General features: G+C 45.2%; 1 long non-coding RNA gene across 1 annotated transcript; it reads right to left on the reverse strand.

Annotated features, from left to right (window-relative positions):
- Positions 1 to 8,983: 8,983 nt before the first annotated feature.
- On the reverse strand, positions 8,984 to 22,599 carry LOC109323915. Its single transcript, XR_002104781.1, has 3 exons — positions 22,449 to 22,599; positions 13,621 to 13,625; positions 8,984 to 8,994 (listed from the first exon to the last, which is right to left on the reverse strand). It is a non-coding gene; the product is annotated as an uncharacterized LOC109323915 (long non-coding RNA).
- Between the last annotated feature and the right edge of the window lie 1,329 nt (positions 22,600 to 23,928).

Below are 23,928 nucleotides of genomic sequence, written 5' to 3' on the forward strand. Positions count from 1 at the left end.
TGAAAGAGTAACATGAAAAAAAAAAGAGTTACCAGAACTTTCCTGCTTACATATCCACATTATATTGTGTAGACTAGACTGTATTGAAATGAAGCACCTCCATTTTCGTGACTGAAGACTATTTAGCCTCAGCTTATAACTAGGTTGGACTTAAGGCTTGCCTATCTAGGAGTTACAGGGCTAGAGTCAGTGTGAGTCCCGTTTCTTCCATGGGGCTGGGATTAGGATTGTAAAGTAAATGAGAAAATATTTTTAGGGTGCTTGCAGATGTAAACCCCCACCCCCCCAAAACCCCCAAAACAAACAGTGCTTTATTTTAACTCAGCAAGTTTCTGCTCCTAGCCCCACTTGTGCTCAGAAGAGGCAGCATGTTACTTCAGCCCTGCTCCCTGACACCTGTAAAGGTTAGACACTTGGGTGGGGCTTTTTGGCACTTTTATCTAATAGCTGATTGAATCATCTTTAGCTAAAAGCTCCGAAAGCCCCCATTCAAGTGCCCAATCTTTACAGATGCTTAAGAGGTGTGTTGAAGTAATGTGCTGCTGCTTCTGGTAAAGTGGGGTGTTTTTTGTTTGGGTTTTTTTGGGGGTGGGGGGCTTTTAATGTGTGCAAGCAATCTTAAGAACCAGACTATTACATTTAGCGATGAGTTTTCTTAATTAGCACGGTGAAGCTATTAGCTGGTAGCGGATGGCCTAAATATATCAATCTTCCTCCATGAAGTGGAGTATTTCCTTCCAGCCTGAAATGGAAAGGCTGGAATATACAACTACTCCCTTTTTTCAGGATATTGCTTATAGCCCCACCTTTTCTAAAAGCAGAGACATAGCCAAACTTCTTTATTCTTCACCTTTGCTGAATTCACCACTGCTGGCCATTGGCCTATAGGTAACGTGCACTGTTCACAATTCATTGAAGGATGCCATTTAAAAATTACTATACAATAGTAACAAAAAGGTTATGAGTGAAATTATGGGGTTATATCAGCAGAGTAGTTAGCCATATGGTTCTATCTGACTGTGTTTCCTGTGTCTCACATATCAACCATTGTTTTGGGGAGAGGAGTAAATAGAATTGCTGGCTAAGCTTCTCTTTCACAAGATACATGATTCAAGAGTATACTTGAGGAGGGATGGGGACAACAGGACTCTGTGAACCTCATGTGAATGAGTGCATTATCATTTGTGGGGAAAAGTGCCTAACTTTTGTTGACTTTGGCCTTTACTTGGAAAAATCCTGTGTGAAAAGGAGTTTTTCCCCCGCACTTAAATAAACTAAAGCTAAGCCTTAAATGGCTGGATGAGTTAGCTTCACTATCGAAATTAAAAATATGATAGGCTGAGACAGGGTGGTATGTGCCAAGTTTATGCTTCTTGCTTTCATAATTGCATTGCTCAACTTCATCTTGGCAAAACAGATCCACAAATGATAGGGTGGAAAAACCAGTATCACAGTGAAATGATGAGGAGAAAGCAGGGTAGAACAAAATTGCCATTGACATTGTTTCATCCTTACGGCCAAATCTGCTGTGGACCAGATCTCAAACTTGTGGCTATCAGATGTGCAGTGGAAATAAAGGATTTTCTTGTTTGCAATATGGAAAGGTTTATCCCCCGTATCAGCGCTTCCTATAGGCTCCCTACTATCTTCCTGTTAGATTAAACATAGCTCCAAATGGATGCAAGGCTTATTGAAAAAGGATTGTTGTTAGTTCAGAACTTACATGTTTAGATTCAGTAAGGCCAGTGCTGGGTGAAAAGAAAACCATTTTATTCAAGACTCAATGATATTCTGTCCCTTAAGCAGAATATCTGACAAATAACGGTCTTCTTCACTGTGAGCACCCACCTGTCTTTTTGCTTGTATTATACCTGTTTTAATACCATCTATCTCCAAAACTATCAGCTGCAGATAAAGGACCGGTGTATGACATAAGTCACTTAATTAACAAGCATATGCAGCATACTATCAAGTACTCTAGCCTCTTATTGCTGTCTTTTGGAATCTAACATCTTGGTGACAGTAAGTATGAAGACGGTCCAGCAGAAGAATCGCATGATATTTGGCCTTTTTTTTTTTTAGATAAAACATTTCTGGAAAACATCATCTCAAATACCCTTCATTAGGGTAATATTTGGATTAACTATATAGCAATCATCATCCAGCACAAATACACATATGCTTTTCGTCAGCTTAATGCCAGTTTGAATACTATTGTATGTAATTCCAAGTTTCAAAATAGCTCATACCCCATTTTATATTTGGAAACTAAAATAAAAGCACTTTGAGAAAGCTAAAAGACAGCACTAATTCTTCCTTTGTTTACTTGGTCAAGAAACATGATTATACTAAGTGGGCCCTCACACTTTCCACGACTGCAGCAGAAAGGAGAAGAAAAAATTCTTTCCTTGAGCAGAAGGGGGCAAAGACCTCTATTCTCTCTGTAAGGATGGTGTAATAATGGTGCATCCATTCCTATTCACCATGCCTACAATAAAGGGAGAGAATGGGTAGCTAGCTCTTGAGAAAAGGGAATGATTTAGTTAGTGTATTTGGGATACTTTGGTGAAGACTGGACCACAAAAAATACCAATTTTCAAAATACTGTTAATGCGGCTATGCTAGTTTTCAAATCTTTACTTTCCTCCATCTGAAAACTTAGTAGTTGTTTTTAAGATTCTGTAGATAAGAACACAAATTTACCTAGCACATAAATATGCAATTTAAGTGCACATAGAAAAGCTACGGTGCTATGTAGATAAAGAAAATAATAAATTATAGCATCATTAATTATAATAGTATTAAATGAACATACTGGTTCCAGTTCTGTTCTTCACTGAGTCAGTTTTACACTGATCTTACTACATTCACTACAAAGAAGCATCTCCTAATTTACATCTATGTAAATAAGAATACTGTGGGCACGTCTACATGTGCAATTAGTCACAGCTAAATTTACTGTGTATTAAGGTAATGCAAGTGATTTTTGGCAGGTGTCTACATGCCTACATGTGGTTCTATCCAGGGTGCACCACTGGCACAGCTGGTGCAGGCAAAGGGCTCCAGCGCTGGGTGGTAGTGACCCAGAGCCCACATCCCTGTTGGGGCATGTAGGCTCTCCCTCATGTCCAGATATTGGCTCTGCAGAAGTAAGAGACAGAAGCCTTTTGTCAGAGTTTGCAACATTTCAGAGATAAAATGCTCTGCACCATGGGCTGTGTACTGCTTTGACTCGGATCAGGGATTGGTCATGCATGGGTGCCCAGGGACCCTGGTAAGTCGGCTGGGCAGACCTAGGCCCAGGTAGCTGCTGGCCATTCACTTCATACCTTCTTGCTCCCCTGTGGCTGACAGCCCACTGGGTATTGGCCACAGTGGCCTACTGGGTATTGGCCACTACACCCTGCTGCTGCTGGTCTTCCTGGTGCCCCATGTATACCTGCACTCCTGGTTTGGAACCCCAAGCTATGACAGCATGAAGGGCAAGCCCGGGCTGCCCTGCAACCTCCGTCACTTCCTGGAGGGCTACCTCTGGCAGTGCTATACATCCCTGCCCCCCACTGCCAAGGAGGACATCACCACTGGCATCGACACCTTCCTCAGGGTGTGGGAGAGCTATGCCCACCCAGCTGTGGGGACATGTGATGCTGAAAAAAGTTCTGAACTATGTCCTGCCTCTCTGTGTGCTGTGGGGGAGGGGAAACCCAGGGCCAGAGGAGTGCAGTTGGGCCAGGCACGGAATGGAAGCAGGGTCTGGGGCCAGGGGCAGGAACCAGGACTGGGGACAGGGACAAGGACTGGGAAGGCCCTCCTCCCCATAATGCAGTACTTACCACATGTCCCGGGCTGGTGAAGCTGGCGGGTTGGTGCGGCCCTCCCTATCAGTGACAGCATCCAGGTGTGCCTGCTCCACAGCCTGAAGTGTGCAGTGGGCCAACACTTGGCCAGGGTCACCTCTCAGGGATGAGCTGGTGCTTGTCATAGCCAGTGGTGTCATGGCCAGCGACTCTTCACGGCAGGATCTTAGGGTGCTGAGCTGGAGAGGCAGCAGCTGGCCAAGGCTCGCTAAGCTGCTGGTAGGTGCAGCAGCCAGGGAGATCGGCAGGTTGCTGAACACCCAGGGCCCCTCCTCAATGGAGGTGTCACCACTGGAGGTGTCAGGGAGGAGTGGAGGCTTGGGCAGGCCATCCCTGCTGGTGTAAACTGCAAGGTTGCAGCCTGGGTCCCAGGATGCTAAAATATTGGTCAGCTGCTGCATAAAGGGCATGGTCTTGTGGGCATGACCAGACTGACAACTGTGGTCAGTCATGACTACCCACTGTGCCCACAAGGCCTTGATCTTTATGCAGCACTGCTGTGCTGTCTGAGAGTGCCCTTACTCCTGCATGTCGCCCAACAGGGCCTCATAAATATGGGTGTTTGAGCACCCACCACATGCAAACTGCCTCTAAGCTCTGCATCCCCCCAGAGGGCCACAAGGTCACCAATCTACTCCTGGTTCCAGTTGGGGTCCCACATGGAATGCTCAGGTATGTGCACGCAGGCAGGGCTGGTCCTCAATGGGGAGGATGGGGAGGACATGGTGGTGCATCCCACGCTGGCTCTCTGGCTCCCTGTGTGACTGTCCCTATGTGGCCATCCCTGGACAGTGTTCAGGAGCACTCATAAGAGGGGCTTGGCCAGGGATTGGGAGCTGTGTGGCAGAGGCAGATGGACCACAGCACCTGCAAAGAGAGGAGACACTGCTGGGGGTAAGCAGCAGCAGGGACCAGGTGCTGGCCCTGCTCCCAGAGACAGCCAGGCAGCAGCCCTGGGCTGATATTGGGGTTGGGAAGGGGAACAGTAGGCTGTAGCCCTTTACAACACTCACCTGTAGGCAAGCAGCAGCTTTGGCAAGGGGACTATACTGGCAGAAGCAGCCTGTGTCCTGTCCAGGCGCACTGGGCCTGCAGGCTCCAAGGTCCTAGAGTGTGTGCCTCAGGGCACAAAATAGCCACAGGCTTTTATTAGGATTACCATATTTCCAGTATCAAAAAAGAGGACACCAGTGGCAGGGGGAAAGGGGCAGCTGCCAGGGCCCATGTGCAGAGCACGTGATCCCCAGCAGCCAATCACCTTCCCCAGCCCTAAGCAGCCAAACTAGAGGTGCCAGGGAAAAACAGAGGCAGAGCAAAAACCCAGAAATTCTCTTGCATTTTAAAAACCCATCTGGATGGAGGACAGGGGATCAAAAAAGAGGACATGTGCAGGGAAACGTGGATATATGGTAACCCTACTTTTATAGCCTCTAGCTAGGGGCTGCCACAGAGCAGCCCAGCCCAGGGACAGGAGAGGTGGTCAGCCAGGAGCCCTGGGGCTGGGCTCAGGGTAGCCCCCTAGTGCTAGGCAGACCCAGCCATAAAGTTAGTGCCAGGTTCTGTCTACACGTGTGTTACTGTGCTTCAACTAGTCACGCTTAAATTTGATAGCTGCATTTGCAAATATCAAATTTAGTCCCGATAAGCCATTCTTAATGCTCAATAAGGCATGCGTGTATAGACGCATTCCCTTACTGTACAGTAAATTGAGCTAAGATACATTAATGCATCTTGGGTAGATGCACCCAATGGGTCTCATCCTAAGAAAAATCTCAATTGGCCTAAATTGGCAAAACTCCACAGCAGCCATTGGACATATGTCAGTTTACACCAGCTGAGTACCTGGACCTAAAAATATAGCTATGAAGATAGCAGAGATGAAGTTTATGTCATATTGTGAAGTTTAGACACTTAGAAATCCATGCCACCCTCTATTTCATTATTAATTTGCTGCTCCCATAACTAGATCATGATTGTCTATTTTTTTGATAAAGGAAGACTGTTAATGTAGGAAAGTGATAGAGAAGGACCAAGGATTCCAAGTCTAGAGTTATAAAAAGTAAACCTCTATCATTCATGATTTTCATGTCTCTTGTTCACTAAGCCCATTAATATCTGAATCTTACAATGGTTATTAATTATTTTTACTGACTTGATATTTTTAATGTCATGGTCCATTATTAACTAAAATATGTTTGATAGTGATATGTTAAAATACATTCAGTATCCGAAGGATTGCTGCACTCACCCAGAGTTGAATGGGATAGGATTAAGACACAGTTTTTGCTAAAAGCAGTGGGAGTTGAGTGGCTAAATCCTGACCCATGTAACTCTTTGAAAAGTTAGGGGTAAGTATATTTTTATGCTTCAAGTGCTAGTTTTGGCTTTGTGTCAAGGCTGCTCTGGGAACCCTGCACTGAGACAACATCAAAGCTGCACTCTTGAGATTGCACATAAAAGCTGGGTTGGGGAGCAAAGAGAAAGCACTGCAGCAGTCCTAATGTAACATTCTGGCTACTAGTGTATAATCTACTAGATGGAAGATGTCCTACCTTCTCAAGTGCTGGTTTTAAAATCGTCTCACATTTTGTGGCTGGTCTGAAAAACAAAAGCTATATTACTGATAATAGTTGATGGAGCTTTGCCGTTTGTTCAAGTGGCGGCTGCATATATTTCTAGAGAAGAAGCTTTTTTACTGTTAAGGAAGAGTCATGTTACTTGGCGAGGGCCCAGTTTTTAGGTCTGCTATGACCCCTTCATGACTCTTGCACAGTACGAAGAAGCCATAAAGCTGGATTAATCAACCACCTAGAAATTCCCTCACTCCAGTGAGGGAATTCTTGGGTGGTGGTTGAGTTAGTGTAGCACTGGACTAGTGAATGCTGGTAATCAGACTCAGTTCCACAAAAGGACTTTGGGCACCTAAAGTGAGATTTATGGGGAATTTAGGCACCCGAGTCCCAGAGCATGATCTTTAAATTTTCAACATGAACCCTTGGATTCTTATAGCTTGTAGATATGTAAGTTTAGCTGGTAAAATTTTCTAGGTGACTGAAATTCAGCTTATGTGCATGCCTAGAACTCCATCTTCAAAGGCTGACTAGCCTGGTACATCTCTGACCCCTACCCTCAGTCTAGTTATCCTTTCACCTAGTTCCCTCTAGAGGCCCAGTCCAGTTGGTATAGTCAGAGTACATTTAAATACACTGGCTGGAATGATTTCTGCACAGCTATGGATAGGTTGGATCCAGGGAGAATGTGCTGGTGAGGTCACCTTCACTGTGATTGCATGGAACATGCTGTAGACTCTTATGCTGTAGTGATACAGCTTCAATATGAGGGATGAACATTGCTCTGCCATTGAGTGCACGAGCAATGTGCGCTTTGCCACCTATCTCCACTGCCTCACTCCTCCCTGGATCTGCCCCTGGCCATGGCCATGGCCATTTCCACTCAAAACCACAGCTGGAAGAAGAGGTGCTACCTTCTCTTTCATCTTCTCCATTTACTCAAGAGCTTGAGCTTTCACCCAAGCAATAGAAGAGCTGGATTCTAGGTCCTCCTCAATCCTGCCAGAATGTGGTAGATCTGTGTTTATGTCTTTTTCAGTCCCAGGGAGGTCAAACCCTCCTTTCTTACCTCCCAGGAGAGTGCCCTAACCAGCAGGTTCTGACATGGGTGGGACCAGTACTGTTCATCCCTCATATTGAAGCTGCATCACTGTGCACAAAATAATCCAAAAGTAATTGTGCCAGAAAGAGGGAGAAAGGAGGAGCATGACTTTATCCAATAACTCTTTCCAGTAATATGAAAAAAGAACCAATTCTTAGAGAATGGCTGAGACACTGAGGGTATTTTGTTCATCTCTATGTTCAAGGTAGACAAAATTATTTCAGACTAGATTTTAAAATATGTGCAGTTTGTGCCAAAAAAGGATTCACTATGAATTAAATTAGAAGCTTTTAAAATGGAAATGTAGAGAGGCTGTCTGGCAATTTAACCTATCTATGAACAGCTTTAAAAAGCTACAGTTAAAGACTGCATACACAACTTCAAATCACCTGAGAGAATGCTCCTGGCTTTGTTCTCTTGGTGGAAAAATGTATCTGGAGATGCCTAAAAAGTCATTCAAATACTGAAGAGCAGAGAGATCACAGTGTTAATTCTGTGCAGCCATGGGGGCTCTGTGCACACATCTCAGTGTGCTCTGCAAGCTCACTCAGTCTGCTTGGTAACAGATGGCAGCAGTGCACAGAGCAGTTTTTATTGGCTAACCTAGACTGTTCAGAGTCTGCCTGTGTCTCCCTGCAGCACAGTGTGGGATTGTGAGTGGGGTGTGCTCTGCTCCCCGAGCAGCTGGAGTAGAAATATTCACTAGAATTCAAGTTACACACTATCTCTTGGTGTGGGGATTGGGGGGATAAAGATGGGAGGGGGCAGAGAAAAGACCCTGGAGGACTGTGCTATGGCTTCTATCAGAAGGGAACATGTGCAAACATTTGTTCTCCCAGGAAAAACTCTCAGGAATTATTTAACTCTGGTTGTTCCCAGGTTATTTTTTTTCTGGAGAAGCCATTTTTGCTCTGGGAGAAAAATCCTGAACATCTCTACACTTGTGGTTTCCCCTGGGAGAGCAGCAACGCTGCCAGGAGAAAATGAACATTTGCATGTGGTCAAAAAGTTAAAATTAAAACATGGGCTCCTACTATGAAGGGGACATCTGAACAGTTTTATTCAGGCTTGAGACTTTCATTAAAATTGCATTTGTTGTTTTTTTGGAACAACCGGAGAAGTATTTTTATGATAAAATATGCCATATAACTGAAGCATAGTTGCTAAAGAAGATCTGATTTTTAAGGTAATTTCAATCTGAGGATTTGACTGTGTCCCTGTAAAGAATGTTTATGAGTAATGTCCATGTCTTTAGCAGTTACAGTTTACTCCCTTGTCTTTTGGGGAAAATAATCAGCTTTTTTTTAAACTGTGAATAGACAATTTGACAGCTCTGAACCATGAACACAATTTGGCTGGCCTTGGACTGTGATCTTCTAAGGTGCATTGCTGAACTCTGAGAAATTATAGGCAAAAGCTTTATGAGCTTATAGACTGTTTTCTTTGCACTTTTACTGCTGCATTGCTACCTTTTATGTTGTATACCATTAATTTAGTAAAGCTCCTTTTGTTTCCAGGAGCCACATATACATGGCTAGATCTTGGAAAAATTTCAAGAATGGTTTCTTTACTCTCCCCCACCTTTGTCATAGTTTCAGAAAGAGCAGGGGACTCAGCTGGAATTTGCATCACTTAGAAAAACTAACTTATTTATTTCATATTGTAGATAAGTCAGGAAGGTGTAATTTGCAGTTTGTGCTTCTTAATGACAAGTAACATTTTTAAAGATGGTTGGACAGAAACTTCTAAATCACATGGCTGAGTTCCTTTTTCCATTCTGGTGCACTTTTAAGATGTACTCTATATCTGTCTAAAATTAATTTCAAATTGTCACAAAGCAGATTTGGTTTTGGCTATATGCTTGAAATTTAGTGTATACAAATATTCATGAAAAGAAAATGATTATATGTATGTTTGTATGGAAGGAGTAATAAAAGGGTCTGAACAGTGTAATTCAATAGTGTCTAATTTGACTGAGTCCTTTGAATGGACTTTTGCATTCTTTTGCTGTCCAGGACAGTTTTTTATGTGTTTTAGTTTTCTGAAGGAATGTATTTACTTCCAAGCAAAGCAGAACGTTCTGAAAGATCACAGGATGTGAAAAGTCTTCTCTACTTCAAGTAACATTTTAAATGAAGTTTTTGTAACGTCAGATATTTGGAAGCACTATCAGGTATTGTTAAACTATTTCTATCACAAGATTTGGCATCCCTGCAATTGTCAATGGGATATTCTGTGCAGTAGGGTGAGTGGAGTTGCTTTGAAGTGATCCATTGTGCGGATCTGAAAGGAACCTTTTTTGCCCATAACTTTGGTCATAGTTTCTCTCTTGAAATTTACATAGCACTCTAGATTGTATTAAATGTTTGGTATCTTTCATTTTACTGAGTCTATGAGATTTAGTGATTCACTATTTTAATAACCAGAACTAATTTATGACATCTTTATCCACATTGGTGCATTTTGTCTTTTGCTTATTTTTATTTGATATATTAGTTATTTTCTGAATCAAAAGAAAATCAATTTTAAGTGTAAACAGTTTCTTGCAGTAGTAAGTCTGTTGTTTTTTACCAAAAAATGCACACATTTAATTCATATTTAAATTTCTATTCTTCCAGACGTGCCATGACTTGCTTTGTGTACCATGTGTTGCTTAACTGAAGACTATTTCAGATTTATTTCCACTTTTGCATGCAGTAACCCAGCCCAGATATTCCAGCTGTTCAGCACATCACAGTCCCCTTTTATTTTTTGCATCATCTGCTTTAGACCTAGGTTTAATACAATCACTGTCATTTACTATGATTTGATCTTCATTACACATCTGACATTAACAAAACAAATGTTCACAGTTTGATAGCTACAGTAATTATAACATCATAGCAGCACACAAGTTGCTGATCATTCTGCTTCTCCTTCACAGACCCTATGCAATGGTAAGTATTTATGCAAAGATAATCTGATACGCTATATGTAGAAGATTCTTTTATTTCACATAAATCAAGACAAGTGCCAAGATTTGTCAGAGAGATTGTGATTGCTAACAAACTTGTGCTGAAACATGACATTAAGGAATATGCTTTTATTCCAGTGAAAATAAAATCTTAAATAGGATTAAATTCCTTGTGAATAACCGTTGCGTACAAGATTGATGATTAGCTCATTTGTTTTTACTGTCTTACATTAAAAAATACTAGAGACTAATTTAATTGTTTTTATAGTAAACATATCTAATAATTCTTCATCAAAGTAATTATTTATATTTGACAGATGAGCGGTAACAGTATAAAGCATAGCATGTAAATTTGTGTTCATAGTCATAGAAATTAGAGATAGAAAAGACCTATTAAGCCATCAGTCTGATAGGGCAAGCCTGTTCTCTGCATTTTCAAATGTCTTTTCTAATCTACTGTTTACAAACTTCAAGAGATGATGCTTCTACCAGTTCCGGTGGGAGATTAATGTCCAGTACTATTTTTTTCCAGTAATAGATTCATTAAACTAATATTGCTATGTTCTATGAACAAAATTAATACGTTTAACTGTTTTCTTCTTCTGATGTCCTATCTTAACATAAACATTATGCTACTGATTTCATTCTGTTCTTTTTTCCATTACTTATCCAACTTGCACTGTTCGCAACCATTAATCTTGCATTTTTTTCATGACACTCTAATGGCTCATGCTGCCCAGCAATCATTATCTTAGTGCCACTTGTCACAGAGTTTTCTATCCATCAGTCCCACTAATCTTCCAGAGTTGTGGGTCTGCAACAGCACCTGTCATTCCTCTGGGTCTTGTGGCCTTCTTCATTTTATTCTAGTGCCAGATCTACATGAGTCTTGCATTCTAGATTGCAGTTCTCAACCCACCCATAATCCCAGCATGTTTAAAGGAGACCCTGAGTAAAAATCCTGGAAATCTTCTACAGCCAGTGTTCTCATTCTTGTATGTTAACCCAGTATTTGTTCTTCTCTGCCTTTATATTGTCACTTCATACCTTGCCATAGAACACAAAAAACCAGGGATTAGTAGGCTGACGATATGGAAATCCTGGAAATCCAGGACATCATCTGAGATACTACCTCCCCCCTGACTTTCACAAGTCCTTGGGGGCAGGGCTGTATGCCTTTCTGCAAGGTGCTCAATGCCACTCCAACTCCCTGCCAGACTGAATCCTGTGCCCCTGCATTTCTGGGGATGCCCATTATAATTCTCAACAGCCAGCCAGAACTAGCCTCTGAAATTCAGGACTGTCCTGGTCACTGTAACAGGGTGGTCTCCTCGTCAGGTCTCCACCAGCCGCCCTGCTCCTGGGGTAACTGCCTGCTTTGCTTGCCTGTTATGCCTTGATGGAAAACTATGAGAGTTGTTACTAAGGCTGGAAGCTACCCATTGCTTGCCCTGCTGACAAGGGCCTAATACTCGCTCTGATCTTCCCTCCAGGGGTCCTATGCCTCACAGATGTTACTCTGTGCATGTTAATTCTCTGGCCTATAGCCAAAGCAAACTGGGCACACAGTTGTAGCTCTTCTCTACAGCCCTGACGGGCCAGTCACATAATACCCCTCTCCCATTGGGGTCCCATTAACTCCACTGGTTCTCACCCAGCCTCTTTCATACTGCCCTTTTGCAGCTTCACCCGGTTTCGGGCTTAGCTCTCCTCACTTCAGTCAGCCCTGCTTCAGTCTGTTGGGTGTCTCCCGCTACCCTCACCTGAGAGTTGACTGAGCGATTCTACAACCATAGGCCTATTTTGCTTCTAGCCCCTCACTGAGCCACTATGCCTCTGTTGGGTGTCCTCACTCACCCACACTCACAGGGCCACTCTAACCATCACCCCTCTCACTCAGGGTCTCACTTGCACCCCCAGGCTTTATGCTGCTGCCTGGGCGCAGACTCAGGTCCCTCCTCCGGCCTGAGCTGTGCCTCAGGGCTCCTTAATGAGCCTGGACTCCACCTGCTCATTAGAATACCACCAGGGATGTGGGGCTGGGGTTATAAGGTGCTCCAACCTGCCTTTCACCACGAAGGTAACTGGCCTGGTATTTCCTGGGGGCTCCCATGCCACTAGGAACCCCAAAAGACCACCCTTTCCCAGCAGGGTGCAGTTTTACATCTTACCGAGGACAAAGTGTCACCTCCACCCCATAGCCCTTTCCCTTACTTCCTTTTATTTCCAGAGAAGCCTCTTAATCTGATGTTACCTTCTTCCTCCTGTAGCAAACTGCAGTCCAGCTTGTATCCCTGGGTCCAAAATGGCTGCCTTCATCAGGCACTTGGCTGCTGCCTGTTTTCTGCCCTTAAAGTGGCAGGCACCAAAGGTGCCCTGCCACAGTCACCCTAAGGGATAAGGCCAAATTCATAGAATCATAGAATCAATGAGTTGGAAGGGACCTAGACAGATCATCTAGTCCGACACCTTGCCATGAGCAGGAAGGAGCACTGAAGATGGCAGGGGTCATAAGACCCCAGCCAGGTGCCTATCCAGTCTCCTCTTGAAGATTTCCAGGGAAGGTGAGAGCACCACCTCTCTGGGAAGCCTATTCCAGGCTCTGGCCACCCTTACAGTGAAGTAGTTCTTCCTAATGTCTACCTAAACCTATCCTCCCTTAGCTTGTGGCCATTTTCCTGGTGACTCCAGGGTTGGCCCTGGTGAACAGACTTTCCCCGAGTCCCTGCTGGTGGCCCCTGATAAGTGGCTAGTATTTGGTTAAGATTCCGATTCAGCCGATTTGGGGGACAGTGATTCAATTTGGTGATTTGACTCACTGTCCCAAATCGATTTGGTTGAATCTGATTCAGAGATTTGGCTGCTGCCAAATCTTCAAATCTCTGACTCATACAGGCCCATCCTCCACCCACTGTCCCAGTCCAGCAATGGCTGCCCTACCCGCGCCAGCTCCTGGCACTTTGAAAAAAAAAGCCCCAACTGACCAGTTGTTTCTGGGCAGGGTAGCGATTCCCACTGCGCCATACTATGTGGGGGGGGTCTGCACGATCCTCCCTCCCCCTGCTCCCCCAGTCCTCCCCCATGGCTGTCCCACCCACCCCAGCTCTGGCCCTTTAAGAACAAAACCCCCAGACTCACCATTCCTAGCCAGCAGGGGGACAACCCCTGCTTCCCCCTCCCACTGCCCCATGCCACACGGGGGCTCTCACGAGCCCCCTGAAGCCCCAAGGTCTCTGCAGGAGCAATGAGTCCCAGGGTTTTTCTTAAAGAGCTGCAGCTGGGGTGGGTGGGGCAGCCATGGGCTGTGGGAGTGGGGAGAGGGTCAGGGAGCTCATACAGGGCTCCCCATGCAGCATGAGGCAGTGGGGAGCAGCCCGACCGGCACCACCCCGTGAGTTGGAGCTTTTTTCCCCAAAGTGCTGGGAGCTGGGGTGGGGGATGAGGCTGGCAGGGGTCCCCCCATGGTCCCCTCTCCCCTCCTCCAGCCCCACTTCCCCACTCCAGCGGACAGGGACTGTCCAAATCATTGAAGCTCTCTGAATCTCTTCCGAATTGATTTTGAGAGCTTTGAATCAATTCGGACCTTTTAATTGGTTCCCTGATTGATTCGGATTCAGAGAATTGGATTCACTCCAGAAGGCGGGGACTGTCCAAATCATTGAAGCTCTCTGAATCTCTTCCAAATCGATTTCAAGAGCTTTGAATTGATTCGGACCTTTTAATTGGTTCCCTGATTCGATTCAGATTCAGAGATTTGGCCCCCAAATCGCCACCCAAAGCTTTGCACAGCCTTACTATGGAAGGGAGAGGGAAATGTGTGCACTCAGCATTTTGCAGGGAGTAGTTAGAATTTTGTACAAGGTACTCTCTTTTTTTCCTGTTTGAGCAGATTGAGTCCTCATTGTATTTCTGGTGATATCTTTTCCATGATACTGGTCTCTCAACGAGACATCATATCTTCTTTCCAGACTGTTGACCAATTCTTTCTGTTCTGGAAATTGCTTGCTATGCATAATTACACTCTCTTTATCACATTTTTCCTATGGTCTATGTCAATTTCAACTATTCAAAACTCATAAGTCAGGCATCAAAAACTCTAGGAGATTGGCATGAAACCATAGTATTAAAAAAAATATGTTATTTGCTTTCTGGGGTTTGACTTTTTAGGATGCACTTGGGTCACATTTTCAAGCTCTTTTCCTAACCATGAGTCTAGAAATTTACTTTAAAAAAATGCAAGCTGAGACTCTCCGGTAATCACTTGTCATTCTAAGTAAACATATCAAATATCAAGAGACTTTTGATAAAATCAGGAGTGTTGGAAACACTGGGGATTGAAACAAGGGGACCGTTCAGTTCGCAAGGTATTCTAGTGTGTTCTATCCTTTGCAGCCCTTTTTATATTCTACATTCTATTTAAACGGAAGAGGTATCTTTCCTAAAGGCAGCAGTCTACAAATTGCTCCCATCTATTCTGACATTAGACCTTACTATGGACTCCATAGCCTGGACAGAATATTTTTAAAGAAATGTCATTGCTTTCACCAGGGAAAAGAAAACTGCAAGGAAACTTCATCCTCCTGCCCAAAGAAAGCACCAACAAATTCTCAGGATAGAAATCAAAGGAAATTCAATCAACTTGTTGATGACAGGGTCAAGTTTTCTCTAAGTTCAGCCACAAAACTAGTTCTTTCATTTTGGCTTGCATCTTCTTGCACTTGAATTGAACATCTTATTAACAATTTGTGTAAGTATCTCATCCAGACTATTACTGCTATACTAGACTGTTGACTCCAATTTCATAAATGTGTAAGAAGTGAGCAAATTAAGTAGTATGAACTATGACAGTCCTCTGACACTGACAGTGTAGTGTAGTGGCCCACACATGCTGTACAGCATAATGATTACATTACAATCTTGTGATATTATTCAAAATGACTTCAGATAAATGAATGATAAACTAGGGGTTATGCTTCCTTTATTACAGGGCTGATAAGGTAGCTAATCAGTGTCCAAGTATATGTCATTACATAAATTATGAACCAGAGTTTGATGTGTATTCCCAAAGAGCCGGAGCCTGAGTGTCATCTGGTATAAGTCTAGAGCCTGAAAAATGAATTCTGAAATCAGCCATTTTTGTTCTAACTGTATTAGTAAATTACTAATAAATAATCATAAAACATTAGGAGACGGTCTTTTAATTCATTAGCAATTTTTTTTGTCCTCAATAATCCTGGATTTTTTCCTATATTCAAGATCATCTTTTCCAGCAAAGGTTCAAACCGCTATATTCCTAAAAAATGTATGATTGAATGATAGTTTTATATAGAAAATAAATAAACAAAGCACAGGGTTGGTTTTCCCTTCTTATGAGCAAGTTATTGTTTATAATTTTCAGGAGGCTAATTATGTTGAGTTATAAATTGCTTTCTATTTAGTGGAATGATGAGTCTGACAGCTCAGTTCAAGAATTTCAACATCAGTGTTAAGTGGATTTGCGAGGCATAAGGGTACAAGTAGAAACAATACACTTTAAAATGGTAAAGGGAAATTATGTACAAGAAAAAGATACCGGAGACAACCTTCTCTCCAACATCCTCAGGGCACGTCTACGCATGCATTTAAGCATGACTAAATTTAATGCGCATTAAGCAATTTTTGGCAGGTGTCTACATGTGCACACACTTGGGACTAAAGTTAGTTCCAAGTCCCTGGACTTGGCATTAAAGTTAGTCCCAAGTCCTTGCAGCCCTGCCATGTGCCACTGTGGCCAATGGGGGGAGCTCCAGCTTCCAGCCACATGGATTCCATCACTTGGCAGCCATGTTGAAGCCAGAGCCACCTGCCAGTACCTGACAACCATCTGGGAAATTCTGATCTCTGGCCAGCCCCTTCCCTGCCCAGGAATTGTGTGCCTAGTGCAGTGGCAGCACACAACAGCTCCCTCCTTGCTCACCCTGCCTTCCCACACCATGGCTGCTCCAGTCCCTTCCCTTGCCCTCACCCCTGCCAGTGATGCCCACTATCCTGCTGCTTCAGCCTGGCCCCTGCCAGTGATAACTAGTGCCCCTCACTCCTGCTGGCCATGGTGCTTGCCCTGCAGGCCCCAGCCGTGCCACCCAGGCCCCAGAAAAGGCATGCACCCATCAGTGGGGGCTATGGCACTGGCTGTGGGAGGCTCTGCCTGACCCCCTCCTCCTGCACTCCCTGCTCCAGCCTGCCTGCCTCACTACCGCCCACCACCTCCTGCCCACCCTCAACACCACTCTTAGGACACAGACACAGGTGAAACAAGGAAACCCCTTATTATCCTCACAATACGCAACCCCACTCCTTACCCCTCTCCCCTCAAAAAACATTACCCCCTCCTGTCTTAACCAACAGAGCCCCTCTACCACCCTCCCCACCCAACAATAAAAAAATGCTTACAAGTGGGAAATTATATAAATTAGTGCAGGGTTGGGTAGGGAGAAGGGCCCTGGGGAAGGTGCCCAGCACCCCAGCCGCTAAAAATTCCTGGGGTTGGGCTCAGGTCAGCCCCCCAGTCATGGGGCAGACCCAGCACTAAAGTTAGTCCCAGGTCACAACTACACATGCATCAATGCATATTAATTGATCACACTTAAATTTGATACCTGCACCTGCACTTAACTTAGGTCCCTAATGTACATTAACTTAGGCTAATGTGCATTAATGTATCTTGTGTAGACACACCCTTAGAGTTCTTGTTTGATGCCCAGCATCTTATAACCTGATCTAGGAAGAAGTTTCTTATGATGCCAACATAAAAATATAAAAAGTTAATGTGGACTGGAAATATAGTTTATTAATATCTTTGATTACCCATTAATTTATTGGGTCATACAAATATATAAGGCTTTACATCCATTACTCAACACAGTAAGTCAGATCTGGTGATCATTTTTGTGTTGTCACTTGGGGAGCCAAATTCTGCTCTTGGTTATGTCTGTGTAATCCCTATTAAGTTAAATGATCCACTAATCACTTCCATTTTTTTACTTGCTATCATATTAAGAAGCAATAAATTGAACACCAAACAAATTAACTGCCCAAATTAATCCTCCCAAATTACTTCCATTGTTTGAAATGAAGGCAGAATTTGGCCCAGTGAGTGAAGTTGCCTCCCCCCCGTGACATTTTCATTAAAAAGTTTTGATTTTTATCAAAATGGAAAAGCCTATTGTGGCAAAGCACCTCTGGTGTCTGACACTTTAAGAGCCTGAAAAGACAACTCTAATGAGTGGCCATTTTAAGGTTTAGGCCAGCAGAGCTAGAGGCAGTAGTCTGCTGCTTGGCACTGAGGAAACAATATCTCCTGGTGGAGCTGCTACTCCGGTAACACTAGGAGGTAAGGATAAATGTGCCTGGGGATGGTTAGGAGGCTCTTGGTCCTAGGCATGACCTAAAACTACACCCTGCTGGGGATGGGTGGCCTGGTGGGGCTGTTCATGGCAGAATAGTCCCCCAGAAATGCCAGGCCAGTTACCACCCCAGTGGATGGTGAATAGGGGCACCTAAACTCCGGTCCCCGCCTTTGGGTAGGTCGTTTAACATCGGAGGGAGTTGGGGACCAGGCACAGCTGTGGCCACCTGAACCTGTGTGGTTTGCAAGATGCTGGAGAGTGAGAATAGTGGGCCAGACATGCCGGTGAGTGGCACCTGAGCCTGCAGGGTGTGTGTTTGAACCCAAGCCACAGTGTAGGATGTGGAGTACGTGCCTCAGTGGAGGTGGAAGTGTAGAACGGGGTGCAGTGGGGCACCTAATGGCCTGCACCAGAGTGGCAGTTGGGAGGCCTGGAGAGAGGGGTGAGCAGTGAGTCCCTGCAAACGTGGCCTGCGAAGAGGGCCTGTGAAGGAAGGGCATGAAGGGGGCCTTTGTGAGCAGGGGGCTTGAGGGCTGACATGGGGGCTGAGTTAGGACCAGGTAAGCCTTCGAGTGCTTGAGGCCACAGGTGGTCCAGAGGCTGATTAGGTGGGGTGGCTGAGGAAGTACCATGAGTAAACAATGGGGCGAGTCAGGAGGCCCTAATTTAGAGCAGCTGGGTGAACAACCTGGTAAGGGACCGGAGGTGGAGTCACTCCAGTATTCTGCAAACTCGCTGAGGGTTGCGGGAGAGGCCTAAGAGGCAGTGCACTTGCTGACTGGGGAGTACAGGGAAGCAAGCCCCAGGACCCTTTGGGTGAGGGCAGGGTGAGTGTGGCCTTGGGAAAAGGAGGGGCGGTATGAGAGTGGCTCTGCAAAGGGGCAGTATGAGAGAGACTGCCTGAGAGGTCATGGAGAGGCCTCAGTGACAGGGAGGCAGTATGAGTATGACCCATGACAGGGTAGAAAGTGAGAGGCCTAATGCTGGGATGAGTTGAGCCTAGCTGGAGCTGAACATAGCTGTCAGGAACATCTGTGAGGCTTGCGATGCAGTATAGGGGTGGTTGGAGGTGCATACATAGACCCAGGAGAGTGGGGCATCCAATGGGCAGCCTGCCACCTAATTAAGACCTTAATTTTTGAACAACAAGGCATGGCAAGTAAGAAAGGTGGGCGGTGTGCCCAGAGGCAAGTGGGAGTCTAGTACTGTGGCTGGTCAGGGAGTTCCTACTTTGTCACACCTATTATTTTATTAAACAAAAGTCTGTTTTCAGGAAATGTTTCTGTGGGTTTGGTTTTTTTTTTATTGAAGACTTTTGGGGCTAAAAATTTCCCTTGAAAGAAACCTTTGCATCGAAATGCTTTTACTATATCCATTAGTGAGCTTATAATAAACCTTAGCAGTGCTGAGAATTAAGGAGTAGATTCTGGGTACAGTTAACACTTGTATAAGCCTCCTGAATCCAGATCTAACAGGAAATTCAATTTTGAGTTAGAAAGAACTGAAGCTGAGTTGAATACATTTGACCTGAAATTGTTTTACAAAGTATTCAGGTTTACAGAGGGTGGGTCTACACATACAATTGATTTGAAGCAATAAACTCTGGAGCAGTTTGAGCCAGAGTAAACTACTCCCAGGTGCACCAACTTTACATGTGGCTGGGACAGGAGCAATTTGAGCTGGGGCAGAGCAGTTTAAATCAGGGCTGCTCAGTCCAGGGCTCCAGGTGGCAGCATAGGGCAATGGAGGGGCCAGCTGGGGCACAAAGGTGCTGAAAGTGCAGAGCCTTGTGGCTAGGGAGCAGGCAGGAATCTGGCCCCCTGCTGGCTGGGCTGACTGGGCACAACTTATGGCTGTGGTGAACATCTACACATGTGTTTAATCTCAGTTAATTACTCTATCCTGACAGTACTATTTTATGGAGATATTAATTAGTGTACTGTAGCCTAATACTGTTACATGTGTAGATGGTGATGCTTTACTCCACAGTTAATTAGTCTACTTCACAGTAAAGCGCATGTGCAGATGCAGCTAAAGACTACCAAGAGTGTTTACAAAGTTCTGTCAGTGTGTCACGGGGGCACTTGGGTGCCCTGTGTCTTGGAAGAAATAAGGGCAGCTGCTACACTTTAAAGCTGCCCAGGTGCTGGTTGCTGGGGCAACCAGGCAGGTCATGTGACCAGAAGGGGGCAGGGCCGGGCCTTTATAAACAGCCCAGGCCAAAGCCTAGGGGCAGTTCCCTTTTGGCAGGAGCAGGAGCAGGAGCAGGAGCAGGAGCAGGAGCAGGAGCAGGAGCAGGAGCTCTGCGGGAGAGCTGAGCAGACACTGTTGATGGTTGCAGCCTGAGCACCCAGACTGGCTGCATGAGGACACGGGGTAGGGAGAACCCTAAAGGAGGTATGGTAGGGAGCCAGCGTGGCACAGAGTTTACACTATAAGCCAGGAGGCTTCTTGTTGTTATGTTGCAGCCACTTGGCTCATGGTTTAGTTATGGTTAGACCGGAGGACTGGGTGAGGCTGTAGGGGTGTGAGGAGGCCTCATGGGAGCTCCCCAATAATCTGGGGGTTCCTGGTGCCGGGCAGGCACAGCTGTTTGTGCCAGTGGGGTGTGTGTTGGGGGGTGTTGACCCCCGCCCTGTGGGGTGAATTGGGGAGAAGCCCTAATAGGACAAGTGACCCAGACGGTGGTCCAGGGGGCCAGGCACGGCTGCGGCCACCTGAGCCCCAACCAGGTATAGGACCAGGAAAGGGTCCCGGAGGGCTCCACAGTGCTGGGGACTCTAAAGGGGCAAAAAGGGTCAGGTAAGGCTTAGGCTGCCTGAGCCCCACTGTGACTTGATTGAAACCCCAGCAGGGGTACGGACAAGGAAGGATCCTGGAGAGGTTCCATGGCAGTGGGAACCTCGAGGGGCCAAAGGGGCCAGGTAAGGCTTAGGCTGCCTGAGCCTAATTGGACACAGAGTGTTGACAGGAGCCCAGAGGGGTCAGGTAAGGCTCAGGCCATCTGAGCCTAATTGATACAGCCCAATCGACACAGGTGGTGGATGGGAACCCAAAGGGGCTAGGTAAGGCGTAAGCCACTGACCCAGTGGGAGGAATACTGTTAGTAAGCCCGATAGGGCTAATCAGCAGTCAGGAGGCGCAGGTTGCGTGGCAAGCCCAGGGGTGCCAGAGAGGGGTGCAGGAGGTTAAGGACCGGATAAGGTCCAGGAAGAGCTGAGAGGCTTTTGGCATGCTAAAGGGGAGATAGGAGGTACGCATGGCCCTTAAGGCTGGGGTGCACCGAGTCACCCCATATGGAGCAGGGGTAGTTCAGCTCATACCGTGTATTAGGGGATAAAAGGCAGCTTCCCTAATTGAACCAAATATCATCAAAGACGTGGCAGGCAAGGATTGAGGGTGCTGGATTTGCCTGACTGACACGGTAGGGGGGGTGCTGAAGGAATCACGGCCGCCCCTAGACCCCACGCCGTGACACAGTGTTTCATCAATAATCAGACTATTAACAGCATTTAATTTAAATCCTATTTTACATTTGGTAGCCAAAATAAAGCTGGAAAAATGTAAATTTTGCGAGCATAAGGGCAAGAAATGGAAAATCTTTCAATTTTTGTTTAGTTTACCTACTTTATGTGAATGATGACAATATCATTATCCCTATACTTATGGATGCAAATTATAGTGAAAAAGCTCAGTTAACTTTTGGGTTGTGTAAATTTGCTTGGCAGAATTCATATTCTCTCCTTCCTTGTTCTAGGAAATTACTGGCAACATAAAAGGTACTTTTATTTTATTTAAGGCACACCTCAATCCAGGGCTTGATATGTGGATACAAAGTTATGGCACACAATAATCCTGAATCTCCACTGTCTGAACTACACTTTCAATGCATGGAGTTGCTTGCTTATGAACGCTTTGGCCCTAAGAGAAGTTACAGCAGCAGTTTCATAGATTTCATAGACATTAGGTCTAGAAGGGACCTTGCGAGATGATCAAGTCCAGCCCCCTGCCTAAAGGGCAGGAAGTCAGCCAGGGTCAGATGATCCCTGCTAGATAACCATCCAAACGCTTCTTGAACCTGTCCAGAGTAGCTTGTGCAACTTCTGGGGGGAGTCTATTCTAGACTCTGGAGACTTGGACAGTAGAGAAGTTTTTCCTTACATTCGGTCTAAAAAAGTCTTCCAGCATTTTGTGACCACTGGACCTTGTCTTCCCTTGGGGTGCCCCAGTAAACAGGTGTTCTCCCAGATCTTGATGCACACCCTATACTTTCCTATACTTATGTGCTACCACTAAGTCCCCCTGAGCCTATGCTTTTCCAAGTTGAACAGTCCCATGCCTCTCAGCCTCTCTCATAAGGCCTGCTGTCTTGTCCTCTGATCATGTGCATGGCTATCTTCTGGAATCTCTCAAGCTTCTCCATGTCCTTTCTAAAGTGTGGAGCCCAGAACTAGATACAGTACTCCAGCTGCAACCACACCGAGGCTGAATAAAGTGGGAGGATGACATCCTGGGTCTTGCTTGAGATGCATCAGTAGATGCAAGCTAGGGTTTTATTTGCTTTGCCAGCTGTGGCATCACATTGGTGGCTCATATTCATCTGGTGGTCAGTCATGACCCCCAAGCATCTTTCAGTCACGGTGCTAGCGAGTGTAACACTGCTGAGCCTGCAGATGTGATGTGGGCTATTTCTCCTAAGGTAGAGCACCTTGCATTTCTCTATATTGAAAGTCATCAGGTTTTGATGCACCCACTTTGCAAGCCTGTCCAAGTGGCCTGAATCCCCAGCCTATCCTCTAGTGTGACCATGCTTCCCCATAATTTGGTGTCATCTGCAAATTTAGCCAGTTTGCTTCTGACACCTGAATCTAGGTCATGTATGAATATGTTAAAGAGTACTGGTCCGAATACTGAACCCTGCGGGACACCACTGGTCACCATGTGCCATATTGTCTTAGTTCCATTGACTATTACTCCCTGGGTCTGACCATGGAGCCAGTTCCCCAGCCATCAGCCCATAAGCTTGTTAAGGTCACAGTTCCCCAATTTTGTCATGAGGACATCATGGGAGACCAGATCAAAGGCTTTTTGAAATCCAGGTAAATGACATCTCCCCCCCCCCCCCCCCAATCTAGGTGACGTGTTACCTGGTCATAGAAGGAGATGAGGTAAGGCATGACCTACCCTTAATGGAGCCATGTTGGCTGTCTCCCAGGATGACACCTTCTGTTAGTCTATTGTTGATGGATTCTGCCACAAGCATCACTGGACAATGAGAAACAATGAAGATCTCTTCCATCATGCCTATGCCTGGTTATGCTGCACTCCTGGATAGCTCTAACATAGGATCTTAGGTAAGTAGGGCTGGAAGGGACCTTGCAAGACCATCTAGTACCGTCCCATGTTTAAAGTAGGATCATCTCTGACTAAACCATCCCAGTCTGTCCAACCTGCTCTTGAAAATTTCTAAGGATGGAGATCCCACAGTTTCTCTAGGTAGCCTGTTCTAATGCTTGAACATGCTCATAAAGAGTTCCTCCTAATCTCCAGCCCACTATAGTTTGAGGTCATTGCTGTTCTGTCCCTTATGGCCACAGGAAAATGTTCATCTCCGTCCTCTCTCTAATTGCACATCAGGTATTTGAAGACTGTTATCAAATTCCCCAGACCTTCCCTTTCAAGGGAAGATAGCCAGACTATGAAGCAGAAGTGCTCTTTCATTCTACTAGCAGAAGAGTTCCTCTATTAAATTAATTGTCCACCAGCAATTTGTCTGCATTAGAGCCTCTTGGTGTTGGTTGTGAGCACCAAATGGCCTTAACAGACAGGAAAACCTGTCCCAATATCTGCAGCTGTTACTACTGAAGCAATAGAAAACTTGGTAAACAGTGCCCTAGAAATATTCTTCAATGAGTGAAAGCAGTAATCAAATGGATGTAGGTATTAGATGCTATTGTCTGAGATGAAATCTTGATAAAGTGATACATAAAAACAGCTAAGTTCCCCAAACAAAATGAGCTCCGACTCTGCATAGATTTTTATCAATGAGAACATCTTCAGG

Source organism: Crocodylus porosus, unplaced genomic scaffold (genome assembly GCF_001723895.1).
Source record: "Crocodylus porosus isolate Cpor-Errol unplaced genomic scaffold, CroPor_comp1, whole genome shotgun sequence".
Classification (NCBI taxonomy): domain Eukaryota; kingdom Metazoa; phylum Chordata; order Crocodylia; family Crocodylidae; genus Crocodylus; species Crocodylus porosus.